The sequence below is a fragment of the Nicotiana tabacum genome, chromosome 3, assembly GCF_000715075.1.
Source record: "Nicotiana tabacum cultivar K326 chromosome 3, ASM71507v2, whole genome shotgun sequence".
Classification (NCBI taxonomy): Eukaryota; Viridiplantae; Streptophyta; class Magnoliopsida; order Solanales; family Solanaceae; genus Nicotiana; species Nicotiana tabacum.
In genome coordinates this window covers 207,068,096-207,085,048 of record NC_134082.1, presented here as the reverse complement: position 1 = coordinate 207,085,048, position 16,953 = coordinate 207,068,096, and the positions used below count along the sequence as shown (strand labels likewise).

General features: G+C 33.4%; 1 long non-coding RNA gene across 1 annotated transcript; it reads left to right on the top strand.

Annotated features, from left to right (window-relative positions):
• The first annotated feature begins 8,038 nt into the window (after nucleotides 1-8,038).
• Nucleotides 8,039-16,721, top strand: LOC107827448 (uncharacterized). The gene is made up of 2 exons (XR_001657526.2): nucleotides 8,039-9,637; nucleotides 16,430-16,721. It is a non-coding gene; the product is annotated as an uncharacterized LOC107827448 (long non-coding RNA).
• Nucleotides 16,722-16,953: the final 232 nt, after the last annotated feature.

Here is a 16,953-nt window from a genome sequence, read left to right as displayed (position 1 = left end):
GTTAAGTTTTGATCCAACAACTTGCTAATTATGATTATGGGTTCGAACCTAGATTTTTTAGTCTTATTTCTAGTAACAAACACGTTTTTGTTTTCTCTGTTGTTTTTGTTGTGAACTTAAATTTCAAAAAACTTTTTCTCATTATTTAGAACAATTCGTCTCACTCATTGGGCCTCCCGTTTGAATTGGAATATTTATGTGTTGATTTGTTTTCCTAATTAATTAATCAATCAATTCAAATATAACTTTCTTTCCATTCAGATTCAAAGAATCTTATTTACTATCTTTCTATTTAAATTTAAATAAATATTCTGTCTTTCAATTTAAATTAAATACTATAACAAATATTATCATAATTTGTCAAATGGCTTTATATTAGCTTGCTACTTGGCTTAACTATAATGCACACTTGCTATATTGCCATGTGACTTTTTATTAGCTTATCGCGTTACTTAATGTCCTTACTCATTGCTCTACTTTTAGTATAATACAATGAATATAATTTTATATTACCCTAAAATTTAATTTAACTTTGTTCTTTTGTTTCGTAGCTCCAAATGTTTTGTTTAAATTTATCAATAATATTATTTTTCCTATTTAATTATTTTATTAAACAAATTTAAAGTGTAGACCCCTTTACATTACTTCTATTCTCCTCTATATACATTATTTTCTATCATATAATATTTTAATTATTTTTCACATTTCGTGTTGTATCTATAATATAAACATTATCATACTATTTTTCTAATTCTTTTGAAAATATGTGAGTGCTTTAAACGAAGAAGTTCTTTTATTATTTTTCATAAATCTACACTTTTTGTAATTATTATTTAGTATTATGTGCAATAAGCAATTAATTTTCCTTTTGTTTTCGTATAGAGTTTTGAATTTAATTTTTATAACTTAACTACATGACAATTTTAATTATATCTTTATATTGTTAACTTGTTGCTTGACGTTATTTCATTGTAAATGTTTTAAATTTTAGGTTTATAAATTATATTTCAATTGTGTGATAGTATCCATATAATATATTTTTTTCTCGTAATAATTTAAAAAGTTTTCTTATATCGAATTTAAATGTCTAATCCTTCTATATATCTATAATTATATTATTTGTTTAAAAAAAAATCTCTATCTTTTCTTTGTCTATTGTTATTGTGTTACCCGTTACTTAATATAGTTACATTATTACTTAACTTTTTATTAGCTTGTCACCTACTTTATATCCCTATCTGCTACTTCTATTATAATATACTACAATGAATATGGTTTCTCTTTCTCTTAAAATAATCTTTTTATTTATTTTTAATCTTTCATTATATAATATTTGAATTTATCAATAATATTTTTGAGTATTAATTATTATTTGGTTTATTTTATCATTTAAATTAATTCAAAGTATAAATTCTATCATACTATCTTTATCCCCCTCTTTCTAAATTATTTCCCCTAGTAAGTATGATATTTTATTTGATTTTTTCATTACGTGTTTTATTCAATAACAGACAAAAAGAAAAGTGCATACGATCAAACTATATAGTACTTCACCAAATATTAGGTATTTTTATTATTAAACTTCTAGTAATTATTATTTTAGTTGAAGCTTTTAGCCTTTTAAAAAATTATTTCTATTGTATACTTGTTTAAAATTCAGAAAACTTAGTTTAAAGCAGATACTTTGGATTATCCATTATGAAATAAATAAATTATTAAATATATTTACATTCTAAACTTTAGGTTAAAACCTTAAAATATATTCTTCAACTCATTAAAAAGTATTAAATTTTTAAAATAAATTAAAATAGCACATTAGATTGCGGTAGGATATATTCTTCTCACTCGATATTAGAAAAGGAATCCAAATACTATTAATATCAAAATTCTTTACTGTCCAAATAAAAAATTTCAGTTAGAAAATGTTAGTACAGTGATTGAACTTTATTTTTAAAAAAAGAATTCTTATTTCAATTTAATTTCAATAAATGGAATTCCATATAAGTTCTTAAGTGATATTTCTTTATTTGATAATCTCCCACAAACTCTTTAAGATTGCCAAGTGGCTTTATAGTAACTTGTCACTTGGCTTAACCACAATGTAAACTTTCTTGCTTTAATATATATATATATATATATATATATATATATATATGATCATACTACCAAGGCTTAATGTCATAATCACTTTGCAAGTTCGTGAAATGTGCATAAAGGTTGCTATATTATAGGAATCTATTTCGCCAGTTTGCTAATTAAGTTTAGTTTTGAAATCAAATCCTCTCACTGCCAAAGCACCATAAAAGAGAGAATGTTAAAATTAAATTCTCAAACAAGTTTCGCCAATGGAGTTCAAGCGGGACTTCAAGCCTAGTCTTCAAATTACGTACCCGATAAGTCTTGAAGTAAGGGATATTTGTAGGCATATAAAATTTATTGAATTTAAATTCAATAAATAATTTGGACTATATTTTAAATATACTAGTCCAAATAAATAATATGAGCTAATATAATTGAATTAATTATATAAGTCCAATATATATGGATTAAATAAATAAGTTTTAATCCATTGGGCTAGCTCATTTAATTGGGTTAAAAGTAATGAGCCCAATTCATTAAGCCCAAGATGTCATCTTCCTAGAGGCCTAGTTTGGTGCCACGTGTCAAATGACGTGGCACGACAAGTCAAGCGGAAGAGCTAATAGGACCATGCCACGTGTCAAAATGACAAGGCATGCCTAGTCACACTGAAAGGCCAATGAAACCGCGCTACGTGTGCAAGTGACACGTTCTGACCAATCAAATGCGGTCATGTCATAGTTCAATTTGATTGGTCGGAAAGAGTTTGTTCTTATCACAACTCCTCCCTTCCATAACTATAAATATGGGTCTTCATAACTCAGAAAAAACACCAGAAGTTATAACAAGAAGCAAGAGAGAGCTCGTGGATCAAACGCTGCAAATTTCTCTACAAGTTTCAAGATTCAAGCAATCAAGTTCAAGTTCAAGAAATCAAGTTCAAGCTCAAGAACGAAGACCAAATCAAGTTCAAGCTCAAGAGCGAAGACCAAATCAAGTTCAAGTCCAAACAATCAAGCTCAAGCTCAAGAACAAGATTATCATTTGAGGCAACAACTACATATTCAAGATCAAGCTCAAAGGCCCTTGAATTTATTTACTATCGAAAAGTAGAATCAGAGGATTCATAGAGATTGTAACACTCAAATATTTGAGATAAAATACTACGATTGTTGCGATATTTTCGGTCTTGATTTTATTTTCTTGATGCAATTTATTGTCTACAGCATTTCCCTAAAAAAAATTCTCACTCCTCACTGTAACTATGTGACCAATATTTAATAAGGGTAGTTTAGTTATACTAGATATTTTTGTATAAGATTTAGCATTTTTTTTAATGGGCATGCTAAAAGGAAACTGGTCACTTATTTGTGTACCGGTTTAAGTAAAAGTTGAAATAATTCGCAGAGATGATATCACATCAAAAGTTTATGATTAGTATTAGGAATTTGAATATTGAAACCACAGTGAATGGTTTAAAACTAATTATTTTAGATGAAGGATTCAAACATTTTAAAGCTTTATTAAACAGAAAATATTAGTATCATTGTAAATCGAAACTACTCTCTTCGTTCATTTTTAGTTGTCAACTTTTGACTTTGTACTCCCTTTAAGAAAAAATTAATGAACTATGTATTTGATAATTTTATCCATAATAATAATTGCATTTCAAAAGTACTGAGAAATTATTTGGGGAAAGAGTAGTTAATGATAAAGGTAAGAAAAAAAAAAAAGTTCTCTTGATAAAGTAAAATTGACAAGTAAAAATAAAAATATATTTTTGATATCAGGGACAAGTAAAAGTGAACGGATAAAATAGTTTGCAACTGAGTCTCGTGTGTTGTTCTGGGGGCTTGTGGTAGCACACTCAAAAGACTGATGGGCTTGGACCAAGGTTAATTTGGACTACCAGGAAAGCGGCTTAAAACTAATAAGCCCACTTGATGGAAAGAGCCGAACAGAAGACCCAAAAATTGGGTCCAAGTTATCTCACACTAAAATAGCCCACTTAACAGAAACGCTCAATAGTGCTGCCGTTGGTAATTCAGCTTATTGGGTTTGAAAAGTAAATATTGGATGAGGCGTTCTATTTGGTCGCTCCCATTTAATTTATACCTATTTTTTTTAAAACTTTTAACTTGTACCCACTTTTTAAATAACTTTAACCCCCTTTCTCCTCCTTCATTTTCTTTCTTCTTCTTCTTCTTCTTTCTGAAGAATGCACGAGTGTTGGAAAAACTGACAATTGTTTGGGAGAGCTATGCTCATAAATTAGAAGAGGCATCAGAGGAGGTTTTGAAGTTACTTAAAACTTCTTCTCACGTTGTTCTGACATTCCTCGATGCCAAGCCCAGGAGGAAAACAAAACCTTGTAACTGGTACAACAGATATTAAAATTTACTGAGACTTGGGAGATGATTATTGGATGTACTCTTATTGAGATTTCTCTTAAAGATCCAAGTCAGAACCCCACCGTATAAGAAATTACATAGGACCTTGATATTTATGAAACTTGTATAGTTGTATGGTTGTTTTGCCTTTCGTATTTGAATTGCTACAATGTATGGCTCTAGAGTTGAAGTTCGCCGGTTACAAAAACAAAAACTTAGTTCGCCAGTTACAAAAACAAAAACTTTAGCTTTAGAGCTGAAGTTCGCTAATTACAAAAACGAAAACTTCAGCTCTAGAGCGGAAGTTCGCCAATTACAAAAACAAAAACTTCAGCACACTTGCTAATTCAGGCTCGTCTATTAGAATGCTGAAGTTTTGCGTGATTGCCTTTGCTACTTCAGTCCCGTATAATGAAATTATGCGAAAAAGCGGGTACGTTTGCAATTTTTTTCCCAAAGCAGACACAAGTTAAAACGTGACACAAAAAGCGGGTATAGATACAAATGCCCCGTTTGAAGATTGAAAATTGGGGCCCATGTTGTCTCATGCTTCTATATATTTTCATGTATGTAAAAGAAAAAATTATTCCCTGGTGAAAAATTTAAAGAAAATAAAAAATTAGTCCAACAAGGTAATTGAGGGAATATGAATAAAATTAAAGTTGAGTGAGCATATGTTAAGTTAAATTTTAGTTTAATTTCATATTCGCGAAGACCTTTGACACATATCTCACTATTGAAAATACTACAAAAGTGTGAACTAATTTAACGCAATGTAACTCATATTACCAAGTTACTCACATCACAAGTCCACAAGTTAATATTTGAAATAATGTATTCCATTATTTTGACGAAAATGAGAACACTCTTCAGGACCTCAACATTGTCATTTCTGTTATGTGCATTACTTGGAGTTCTTTGCGTTATACACCCCTAATTCATGTCTCTTTTGCGATTACACCCTTATATATATGTTTAAAATTTTATAAGGTGTACTTATCGTGTGGAAAACAATAGAGAAAGAAAAAGGAAGAACTATCCTATAATTAGTTAAAGCAAATGGTATTTTCGATTAGAAAAGTATGAGACGGCATCTAACTTGTGTCAAGTTGCATCAATCAACACCAAATTTCCAGATTCAAGCAAACATCTTCATTGTTTGTTTCAATAATTAAAACCGTGCTTAGTTGTCTTATTGATTTGATTATTACTTACGACAATTTTCTTCACAAACTAATAGAGGAAAAAGCTAAATATAGGAGCCTAAGATTCTTTGTTTACTGGTCCCAAAAACTAATGAAACTCATAACCCTTTTTCTGTGGGCGTCACAAGATGGGTCGGGTTGGTGAGAAGCAAAATCTGCCTTATGAGTCATAATTCAATTTAATCCTTCACAAAAGCACAATCATGCTTCTTTTTAATTAATTACCTATCAACCTCAAAATCCATTATCATTAACATTTACTAACTACCTTCTTTAAACACTTTATTTCAATTACTTTATCTAATGAATTATCATAATTAAACTGCCTTCCTAGTTCCTTCACCCACCCACCCACTTTTAGTATCGACATATCAGATGAGCAGCTTCCATATTTTATATAATAATGTACATGCATGCATATGATTATATGTTTAGATACAGAGAAATGTGTGCAAACACTTTTTGCGATTCAATTAAATAGTATCAGAAATTTTGCGAAAGATAGCAAGCGCCCTCATTATTATTATTGTTTTTATTTGTAGAAACGTATTCTTTCAAATAATTAATCCTATCTAATCATTAAATATTTCTGTGAAGGTTAAAACATATGGCTTTAATATATTTAGGCAACATTTCTGTGAGTTACTAATTGACTAGCAAGATCGAGAGATTGATAATTAACATTTACGGCTATAAATTTTTGGCGCCTAGACATTCTTTGAGAAATATATAGCAGTGCAATTTATTTATGTGATAGTCCGAGAATCGATCAAATTAAATGTGCTTCATCCAGTCTTCTAGTTATGGTCATCTCTAGAGTTTTAACCAATGCAGCATACTATCCATAAACATTGTACTCCCATAATATAATAAGGCAAGAAAGCGGAAAATTACAAAAAAGTAAAATGGAAAAAGTCCCCCCTTTTGATTAGCCTGTTTCCAAGAGGGAGAAGGTCTTATGGCAATCTCAGGCATACTCAAATTAAGTCCATCCGGGTCTTCCTTCCATCTTTAAATTAAGATCAGACTCAGTCGTCTGTCCTTGCTTAGAACCACTATCTCTTGATTGATCTATTTTTTTCTACCTTTACAGCTCGCTCTGTAAGTTCACTAGCAATACATCTCTTTTAATCCGGTCTTCTTTTCTCTTTTGACTCGGGCTTTTGAAAATAGAGAGGTAGAGCATCTAGGAGCTAAATATTAGAAGAGCGCCCTCTCTTTTCTTCAAACTGAACCGGAAAACCGCACCAAAGCGAAAAAGCAAACCAAACCAATTAAAAAACCCGACTTGGTTTGGTATTGAGTAAAAAAATTCGAACCAAACCGACATATAAATATATAAATTTTATTTATATTTTTAAGACTTTACAGTGATTTTTCTTTAAAAATGTAGAAATATTTGGGATCCTCTCATGTATTAACCTTGAAAGCGTAAATTAATGAAAAATTAGTGTTAGACGACTAAGAAAATAACTATCATGTGTTACCAAAAAAATTCTCCCATTAGAATATTTTAATAGATCATATGTTTGTCAATTTTTTTCATATTTACTAAACATATATTCACTTATCAAAACTTTATCTATAATTTTAACAAAGTAAGATTGAAATAATATTCATGTAACAAAAAAACCCAAAAATCCGAAAAACCCAACAAAATCGAATCAAATATAGTTGATTTGGTTTGATTTTGATAAAAACCGAACCAAACCGATCTATATACGCCCCTTTCACTACTCATCTCATACCTTGGGTCAATTTTCTGTTAATAATTTAATAATGAAAATGAGGATAATGGGGTCTAATTACCATTTGGTGTCCATTTCATAACTCAAGTGGAAAAGTTAGTGGGATTCAAAGTTTTGTTCCTGTTAAAATTTATACTAGTTGTTGATAAACTTTGTGACAATCTCATCTAAAAGTTTAAACTATTAGAAATGATATACTTTTACTACTTAAAGTATATCCTCAACAAGCCCGCATTTAATTCTTTTTCATGAGTCGAGCATAAACTTTTTTAATCTTTTTGTAATGGGTGGCGATCAATAAGACTTGAACCGAGGATCTCGGTCTACTCTTATACCGTGATGAATATGTAATCATTTCATCTAAATAGTTATCTTACGTTGCTAGAGAGTATTTACTTAAATTATATCTTCAGCCGTTGTGGCATTTCCACTTTCACATAAATATTAAACATACATTAGAGAACCATGAAACTTTTGAAATCGAGCATCTTAAGATATCGTTATACGCTTGAAAAAGATATGTAAACATAACAAATAGGAAGGAAAAGGGTTGGGTAGAAGGATAGAAAATAAATACACAGACATTGAAACGACTCAAGCAAGGAGGGAAAAAGGTTTCATCGAAGGAAATGACTCGAGAAAACGAATACATTTGGCAGATTACAATTTTCAACCGACTTATATGTGCAGCAGAAATGGGTGAAAAACATTTAAAGCTCATTGAGGTCGTTATCCACCATTGCCAAACACATTGTCTCGACGAATAAATAATTGTTTGGAAAAGATTATAACATGTGAGGCCTAATTTTCTGTTTTGTCCCACTGTGAGGCCTAATTTCCTTTTGTTTATTTAGTAAATGCAGTCTTGCTTAATTCATCCTTTAATAGGAAGAAAGAGAGTTTCATAAGCAAATAAATACTATAAAGCTCTCCTTTCTTTTTAATTTGTCGCAACCAATTATAGTCGGTTAAATGGAATATCCATGATTTTAATTTGTGTAATTTAGTACTATTATTACCTGCATGGAAATAAACTTGAACAGAACATAAAAGGTTTGTCTCCACAGTTTTGTTATGATGTTTAAACAAATTACATATTCCCATCAGGCTCTAGAACTTTCTTAGCAGCTCTGGATTAGAAATAGCCTAAGGGTCGTTTGGTTTGGAACAAGTTATCCCATGATTAATTATCCCGGGATTAGTTATCCCATCCTCCCGTAGGGATAAAAAAATACTACAATCCCGGAATAATTAATCCGGGGTTTAGTTATACGACGATTTTATCCCAACAAAAAATGGAATAAACTCATCTCAAATTTTAACTCCGAGATTAATTATCCTTATCACTCGTGCGAAACGGCTCTAAAAATTTTAAATGTTTGCTATTAGGGCCACAGGTAATTAGGCTTATATAAAAGCAAATATAGCTGCTCATTCCATAAAAATACATCACTGTTACTCGCCAAATGAAAATATTAGTAATAATTCATTCAATTTTTTCCAAAAATGCGAAGCGACAAATCCTTTTAAAGCCAAGCTAATTTGATAAGTGATTGGAAGTTGTGCTTTCAATTCATGACAATGATCCTTATTATATAGAAAAAAATTACCATGGAAAGACCCCAATGGTCACGAATGAATGAACAGTAAAAACACGGTAAGACACTTTAGTTAAACACAATAAATTAACATAAAAATTGGTATGAGTTAAATTTATTAAAATAACTGAGAAACCAAACCTATGCTACAGAAAGACACTTAGAAAAAGGGTTTTATTGGGTCGCTGTATAAATATGCCTATTAGGGTTAGGGTTTGCCAAAGAACAAAAGAGAAAGTAGCTATTTAATCTTAATTTCCTTAATCTCCACCACACATATGCCATTTATTTTCTCGTTGTTCGGCTGAGAACTCTCTACACTTAAGAAGAGATGAAAAAAGTTTTGAGGAAATCATCAAAGGACTCCTCAAACAACTCTACAAATTCATCATCGTCCTTTACTGTGAGGACAGTGAGATATGTAGAGTGTCAGAAGAATCACGCCGCCAGTGTCGGCGGATACGTCGTCGATGGTTGCCGGGAGTTCATGCCGGGAGCAACTGCCGGCGCCGCCCTAACTTGTGCAGCCTGTGGCTGTCACCGCAATTTTCATAGAAAGGAAGTGGAAACTGGTGTTGCTTCTGATTGTACTTCTGCTTCTTCCACTCCTACATGAAGTAAGTTTTAGTACTATACGAGATTTAAATTGGAGATCTGTATTTGGGTATGTGTTTGTACATGTTTAATTTTCTGCGTGTTCAAGAGTGAAGGTTATTAAGAAACTATGGGAAAGTTTCTAATTCCTTCTCTTTTGATTTGTATTTGGCTTTGTTTATATGTGTGAAGGCGTGAGATCGTTTGTAATGAGTGAGCCCTTTATATAATAAATCATATATTAGGGGAGATAAGATGTGTTTCTGTTTTGATTAGACATGATGGTGTGTTTATCAAATTTCCTGCATGATTTTGTAGGCTGGATTATTAACTTTTAAAAAAAATTCTCAATTTTTTTTACCTAAATTTACTAGCTGTTTGCGCCATACTAAAGTAATTTTAAACTCGTAAAGAGTCAGTTAAAAAAGCTATGTTGCTTGAAAGACCTTGGATTGATCAAGATAAGGTTAGGCCGGTAGAAGTGTGGGGACGAAAGACCGATGTAAATAAGGTTTGTTACAAATAAATGATCTAAACTGAAGTTAGTGAAAATTAAGTGGCTTTCTTTTATCTGTTAAGTGAACCTTATATATGTTTTTAAGATTTTAATTTTAGGTGATGACATAATTTGTTTCCTTCCTCATAAACATCACTTAATTTAACAGATGTCAAGGGTTTTGGCAGTAAATATGTTATCAGACATTCAACAATACTTATGTTGTTCGGTCAAAAATATCGCCGGATCCGTGTCGGATTCTTCAAAAACAGTATATTTTTAGAAAATCGGATACGAGTGCGATAGTATTTTATAGAGTCTGCACAACATAGGAGAGAACACACTATTCATTTAGTTACTTAATTATATTGTGTTTCAACAATCATGGTTATTATGTCACATAGAGTTACTTTTGGTTAGTCTATATAACAAACCGGTAAATGAAGTACACTATATGGATATGGTAACATGGACTGTAAGTAGTGTCAAATTTGGCCCAAGTGTCCACATATATTTGGTTTTAGCTTGAATATTTATCCTGAATGCACTAATCTTTTGTTATCCCTTTGAACATTATATAAAGACATTGTTATAACCCTAGTGATTCCTCTACAAAAGTTGTTTCAATTAGAAAACAGAAGGAAGGTGGCTGGTAAAAATCAGAGAGGTGGCTTGGAGGCATGCATTTAAGTGGGAAATAAAAAAGAATGAAGAGATTTCCAAGAGACTCATGTATGTTCAGTATATGGCATGTGGCTGGTAAGCACAAATGTCTGGAATCTCTTAGTTGGAGTTAGGTATTATGGGAAGGGAACAAAACTTTAGGGAAGTGTTAATTTGTAATCAGGTAACTGTCAAATCTATGAATTCATTGAAGCCTCACAGCCGCTTGTTTTTTGAGTTCCACCACTTTCTTTTTGTACCCGATTGAAAACATGGCTTCCAACTTTCAAGCCATTATGGGATTCCGTTTAACACGTATGTAACAATGATCTGGCTTATAAATGACAGAAAAAGAGTGTCCTAGCTACTTTTACATGATCCTTCCTCCATACCCTACTCTAACGTCGAACTGAATCTTGAGTCTAACTCAACCTCAATAGTTCAAGATGTGAGAATACTATACAAGGAGATCAAGAAATAGAGCATGAATAACATAAGATGAGATCCAACATTAGGTAAGCAATAAATTGGAATGAGTCTGACTCTAATACTATGAAAAAAAACCTATATCCCATCAATGTGGGACTCTAACACATATTGGTTTTCTTGCTATATGCTCGGCTAAACTCTTCATGTTAAATTGTGGTGAGTTGATTTGTTTAATTTGATGATATTCTTGATCATTCTATGCCTTTTAATCATTGCGAGTTAACAACTAAAATGAAAATTCTAATTCATGTTAGTCGTGAAATCTCAATGAATGAAATTCTACAAATAAGTGCTAGTCAATTTACTTAAATCAAGACAAATGTACAAAGATAGACGGAATTATCCATTGAGCTTTAATATAATGGAAAAAAATAAGGAAAAAAATGCTGTATTGCTATATTGTCCTACTTTCTAGTGAATCCATCTAAAATTCAAAATTGCAGGTTTTATCTCGATGTATCCCTATATTATGTGGGTTTTATTCACCTTATAAAATTGAATAACTCGATCGAATTTTGACCGGAAAAAAGAAAAAGAGGACAAGTCTCTGACCATCGGCTTATCGAGAAATGGGTGTAAAGACCCATCATCAACAAGAAATAATTAGTGGGCCAAACGCCTTACAATTCTACATAGCGAATTGGGCTAAAGAAGCACTCAAACGCTTTATTTTAGGCTGCTTTTTTTACCGAACGGCCTAACTTAGAGCCCAGAGGATGAAGGTTTTCTTACCTCGTATGCTCAATTAAACACCAGGAACAGTAAAGGGATCACGATCTTCTGAGGTAAACAATTTCAGCAGATTATGGAATATTTAAAATATGGGCCTATTTTTGGTGTCAAATCAGTGTATGCATTTTCCTGAATTTGTTTCTTTTTTTTGTAGGAATAGTCACTGTTTTCCAAACACAAAGAATCCCTTTTCTTTTTCTTTTTCTTTTTCTTTTTCTTTTTCTTTTTCTTTTTCTTACATGTGTTTTCTTTCTTATATTTTTTTGCAATTATCTTTTGAATTCTTCTTTGTGTATTTAGAATGCTTTTAAGCTGATTTTTGAAGGATTGAAATACCCCAAGAATAATTTAGGCACAAGCAAAAAATTTCAACAAAGGCTATATAGAAGAAATTTATCAAACTAGGGAGAGAACGTGGTAGGAGGTTTTTTCACAACTCATAAACTCTTGAATCTCTATATCGTAGTTACCTCTCTACAATAGAAAATATGTAGTAGCACCCTTATTTATAATACTACAAAAACAAAAACCTACTTCAATATGAATTTGGTAAACAACGCCTAACTAGACATGAATTAAATAAACTGTCAAATATCAAATTCTAGACAACTTACGAATACTAATTAACCTTGGTTTAGTTTCCAATAACCTCCCTTAAACCAAGATCTTCAAATTTGATCATGCCCAACATCTTCTTCAACTTAATGAATAACTCCAATTTTAATTGCTTTGTGAAAACGTCAGCAACTTGCTCTCTAATCTTGCAATACTCAATAACTATCTCCTTGTCTTGAACCAAGTTACGAATAAAATAAATTTTGATATCAATGTGTTAGCTACGCTCATGAAAAACTAGATTCTTTTTAACTCAATTGCAGACTTGCTATCACAAAAAATATTGTAGGACTGTTTTGTTTGTGTTGAAGAAATCCAAGCATTCTTCTTAACCACAATGCTTGTGTAGCTCTACTTGTAGCAGCCATGTATTCTGCTTCGGCTGTTGATAAAGCAACAACTTGTTGCTTTTTGGAAGACCAAGAAAATACACTAGAACCCAAATAACATACATAGCTAAAAGTACTTTTTCTTTGTATCATATCACCAGCCCAGTCACTATCTATAAATCCCACAAGACTACTATCATTAGCCTTTAAATAAAATATACATCAGTTTGCGTACCTTGAATATATCTCAAAATTCTCTTTGCTGCTTGCAAGTGGGATTATCGTGGAGTCTCCATAAATCTGCTAATTAATCCAACTGCATAAGTAATATCAGGCCTTGTAGAAGTCAAGTACCTTAGACTCCCTACCAATTTTCTAAAATATATAGCATCAACAAAATCACGAGTGCCATCTTTAGTCAACTTCAATTTATCTTGAATATTGCTCATATATGATTTGTCTTTACTCATGGTAAATCCCTTCAAAATATCACCAATAAAATTTTCCTTTATTTTACAATTATCTACTTCGCCAGTTGCCTTGTAGTTGGACATGTATACCCATTCAACTCTAATTGAACATACTATAGGTAGTAGATTAATGCCACTAATAAACATTTCATCATACTCCTTGAAACATGCAATCTCGAATAATGGCACGAAATTGTTTGAAGATTTATTTTACAATTATCTACTTCGCCAGTTACCTTGTAGTTGGACATGTATACCCATTCAACTCTAATTGAACATACTATAGGTAGTAGATTAATGCCACTAATAAACATTTCATCATGCTCCTTGAAACATGCAATCTCGAATAATGGCACGAAATTGTTTGTATCTTCAATATCTATAATGTGACGACCCGGTAAGTCGTCTCATAAGCTACCGCCACGTTTCCCTCATTTCTACTTCTTTATGCTTTGTTTATCCGTGTTATGTGGTATCGCGTTGGTCGGATCGAATCCGGGATGATTTTGGTAAGGTTTGAGACACTTAGTGTCTTTTGAGGAAGCTTAAGTTGGAAAAGTCAACCGGATGTTGACTTATGTGTAAGAGGACTTGGATGTGAGTTCTGATAGTTCGGTTAGCTCTGAGAGGTGATTTGGGACTTAGGAGCGTGATCGGAATGAGTTTTGGAGGTTCGGAGTAGATTTAGGCTTGAATTGGCGAAGCTGAGATTTCAGCAATTTCCGGTTGGTAGGCAAGATTTTGATATATGGGTCGAAATGGAATTCTGAGAGTTGCAGTAGTTCCGTTGTGTTATTTGGGATATGTGTGCAAAATTTTAGGTTATTCGGACGTGGTTTGGTTGGGTTTTTGATCAAAACTGGAATTCGGAAATTTTTGGAAACTTAGGCTTGAATCCGATGTGTTTTGGTTGATTTGATATTGTTTGAGGTGTTTTAAAGATTTGTACAAGTTTGAATAAGGTTTTGGGATATGTTGGTGCCTTTGGTTGAGGTCTTGAGGGCCTCGGGAGAGTTTCGGGTGGTCAATCGGATCATTTCTTGATGTTTGGAGTTGCAAATTTTGTTTTCAGCTGTTGCACGTATTTTACTCTTCGCGTTCGTGAAGAGTCAGTTGAGGAAGGTGAAATTTAAGCCTTCGCATTCGCGAGGAAGTCTGCACGTTCGCGAAGGGCTAAGTGGTTGTGCATCACGTTCGGGGGGTGGTGTCGCGTTTGCATAGAAGAAAATGGGCAGCTGAGCTTCAGTGGATGTTTACTCATCGCGTTCGCAAGAGGCGGAACGCGATCCTGAAGCTTGGTCTGAGCAAAGTATCACGTTCGCGATGAGGAGGTCGCGATCGGGAAAGAGGAAAATTGGTCAAAGTTATTTTGTGGTTCGCGAACGCGAGGCTTTGACCGCGTTCGCGAAGAAGGATTTCAGGCCTGGGCAGAAGGTTTAAAAGATCGTCTTGTCCGCGATTTTGGGGTTTATTTCTTCCGTTGTTGGTCGTTTTTGGAGCTTTTTGAATGGGATTGAAGAGGGATTCAAGGGGAATCACTTGGAGGTAAGATTTTTGGACTTAAAACTCGATTCTAATGTGAAATCTACCTAGTAAATCATGGAATCTAGGCCTAAATTGAAGAATTAGGGCTTGTGATTAAGAGACTTTAAAATAGGAATTTGAGGGGTCATTTGGACTCCGATTTTAGTGTTCTTGGTATGTATGGACTCGTGGAAAAATGAGGATTCTGTTGATGTGATTTTTATCAAGTTTTGAGATGTGGGCTCGGGGGTCGGGTTTTGCCAATTTCGAGATTTTTGGTATTATTTGATTGTTTTCGCTTGGGCTTCGTTCCCTTAGCATATTTTGACGTTGTGATTCCGATTTTGGATAGATTCGACACGAGTGGAGGCTGATTCGAGGAGCAAAGTCGTCGCGGAGTAGTATTTTCACCGGTTTAAGGTAAGTAACCATTGTAAAACTGTAACTGAGGGTACAAAACCTCGGTATTTGACTTGTTTTGATAAATGCGGTGATGCACATGCTATGTGTCGAGCGTGTGGACGTGCACCAGTAGGGATTGTGACTTGGTTCGTCCCGTAGCGACTATTAAGCCGCGTATTTGATTTAGAATCGTATATTATTCCGTACATTAGTCATTTATACTGTATTATGGGTTGTATGCCATGTTTGGTGCCTTGTGCCGACCTGTTGAGACCCTTAGGGGCATTTCTACTGTTTTTCCTCACTTTACTTGTTGAAAACAAATCCTCAGTCATATTTTACCTGTTTAAATGTTTAAAACCGGTTTTATCACTCCACTTCTAAATGTGAGCACTGTTTGGACTGAATTCCCTAATTTCTATTGTTGTGCCCGAGAGGCTGTGAGGTTAATGGCTGAGAGAGGTTGAGAACGTAATGGTGAGGATAATTATAGATGTATAAATTATGGATCGAGTTGCACGACGCAGCGATACTTATATGAATCGGGTTGCACGCCGCAGCGATATATATATATTGGATCGGGCTGCGTGCCGCAGCGATATGACACTTGGGCTGTAGGAGCCCCTCCAGAGTCTGTACACCCCCAGTGAGCATAGTCGACTATAAATTATGGATGAGGTTGCACGCCGCAGCGCTTACTATAATTTCTATTATTATGAGATACTACTGAGCCTAAGTGCTGAGAGTGAGTATTGAGTGACGAGAGTTGAGTCACGAGCGACTGAGAGGCTGCCCGAGAGGCCATATTCCGAGTGAAACCTTGCCCGAGGGGCCCATTTATGATATTTCTCTGATTTCACTCTTCTTTTATATAAGCCTCTGTTGAAAATTGCAAAGTATATGATTTCAAGTATTGAAACTGAAATTGATGATTTTATGACGGAACTGGTTTTAAACTGTGGAATTTGATCTGTTATCCTGTTGTGTATTCACTTATATGATTTTTTAACTGCTCGTCACTGCTTTCAAACCTTATTTTCTTTAGTTACTTACTGAGTTGGCGTACTCACGTTACTCCCTGCACCTTGTGTGCAGATCCAGGTGCCCGAGCGACAGAGTGAGGGTCCTCAGCTGATCCAGAGTTTGACGGAGATTGTAAGGTAGTTGCATGGTGTCCGCAGCCCTGTTTTCTCCTTCCTATCTTGTTCTTTTCCGTATTTTCTATACTTATATTGTACCGGACAGTTAGTTATGTAGTAGAGGCTCTAGACTCGTGACACCGGATATTTGGGGCTGTGTAGTTTCATTTTTATTTGACTTCCGCATATATTTTGTTGCTTTAAACTCTTATAATGAAAGTTTGGTATTTAAAACCTGTGTTAGAAAATGGCTTATTATAAGGAAAAAAGGTTGTGATTAAGTGGTTGGGTTGGCTTGCCTAGTAATGTGATAGGCGCCATCACGACTGGTATTTGGGGTCGTGACATATAATCATGTGTTATTCTGGTTCTAGATCCCAAGTTATTTTTGCCTCAATCTTGGGTAGATTGTTAGAAACTTTTTCTTGATGAACTATATTGCTTCTTTCATTCATAGGTTCATCTTCAATACCATCAAAT